The sequence below is a fragment of the Propithecus coquereli genome, unplaced genomic scaffold (assembly GCF_000956105.1).
Source record: "Propithecus coquereli isolate 6110/MARCELLA unplaced genomic scaffold, Pcoq_1.0 Scaffold613, whole genome shotgun sequence".
NCBI lineage: Eukaryota > Metazoa > Chordata > Mammalia > Primates > Indriidae > Propithecus > Propithecus coquereli.
In genome coordinates, this window is record NW_012152097.1 from 574,588 (window position 1) to 576,436 (window position 1,849).

Below are 1,849 nucleotides of genomic sequence, written 5' to 3' on the forward strand. Positions count from 1 at the left end.
AGGCATGCAAGGTCCAGGCATGGTGGTTCTGGGACTTTAACAGCATGCTCTCTAGTACTAGGGTAGAATGTTAAAGTGTGAAGAAACTTTTTCAGAATGGAAAAGAGACCAAAAGCTGTAAAATGCCTTGTCTAAGGCAACAAAAATAATTATTGGCAAAGCACTCTATGACCTAGAATCCAAGATTTTCACATAATCCCTCTGTCCTCTCCTCAAACATATACACTATCTTGAAGACACTAATGCCAGAGTCTCGGGTAATGGACAAGGCAGCAGTAGAAATCTTTGAGAACAGACAGCTTACCCAGCCTCGTTCAACTCTTACTATTAAATCACTCTCAAGACTAGATCTGGTGCTAACCAAACCTTCTAGGACTTTAATTTATATTTAGGTTATTAACTATGAAATGTCCAATTTCCTTAAGTACTAAGTTTGACAGTTGGTATCTGACATTTCACTTTGACACTTCTTGTCTTATGTTTATTGTGAAGGTAATCTGACATTTCACTTTGACACTTCTTGTCTTATGTTTATTGTGAAATCTGACATTTCACTTTGACACTTCTTGTCTTATGTTTATTGTGAAGGTTACATCCTCATTCTTTCAAATGCATGGTTTGGCTTGTGATTAGCTTTCACATTTTTTTTAGAGGAGTTTTTGTGAAATCATGGATAAGTCAAAAATTTATGTTATTTTCAAATATGAGTTCTGTCGTGAAACCAATGCAGCTCAGATAGCACCAATTATCAATGAAGTGTTTGGGAAGGATGTGGCTAATAAATTCACAGTACATCAATAGTTTGAGAAGTTACATTCTGCTAATTAAAATTAGCATTGAAATGCTAATTGAAAATGAGCCATGTGGGTGACCTGAGACCAAAGTGGATAATGAAGAGCTGAAAGTTGTAATGGAAGCAAAGCCATCTCAACCTATGAGTGAATTAGCAGCAAGGTTTAACGTTACTATTCCAACAACATTGGACCATTTGAAACAAATTGGCAAGGTAAAGAAGCTGGACAGATGGGTACTGCATGAATTAAATGAGCATCAGAAGAGAAATCATCTAGAAGCTTGCCTTTCTTTGCTCTCATAACATAAAGGTGAACAATTTCTACGCCACATTGCTATATGTGATGAAAAATGGATTCTTTTTGACAATCATAAATCAAAAAGACAATGGTTAGATAAAGACGAAGAGCCAAAAACACAGTCGAAAATGAATATTCATCAAAGAAAGATAATGGTGTTTGTTTGGTTATCCAGCACCGGTATTATCCACTATAGCTTCATTAAACCTGGTCAGTCGATTACAGTGGATGTCTACTGCAACCAATTGGATGAAATGATGAGGATGTTTGCAATTAAGCAGCCAAGATTGGTCAATAGGGACAGGCCAATCCTCTTGCAAGACACTGCTTGACCACATGTCACACAAACAATGCTGCTCAGAAGCTGGACTTGGAAACTCCCTGTTATCCACCGTCTTCACCAGACCTTACACCAACTGACTACTGCTTCTTCCAGGTATTGGGCCACTTCATGCAAGGAAAATTATTCAATTTTCAACAAGCTGTGGAAAAAGCTTTTCATGATTTCTTTGCCACTGGCTCTCCAGGCTTCTTCACTGCTGGCATAAACAAGCTACCATTAAGATGGCAAAACTGTATTGATAGTTTAGGCATATATTAATACTTTGAGTAATCGTACTGCTTCTTTTTTGAAATATGATGAACTACACTTTTGATTTAAAAATTGGACATTTCATATTTTTTGATGGTGCTTCTGTGTATTTACTTTTATTTATTTTTTATTTCTGCATATTATGGGGTTACAAATGTTTAGGTTA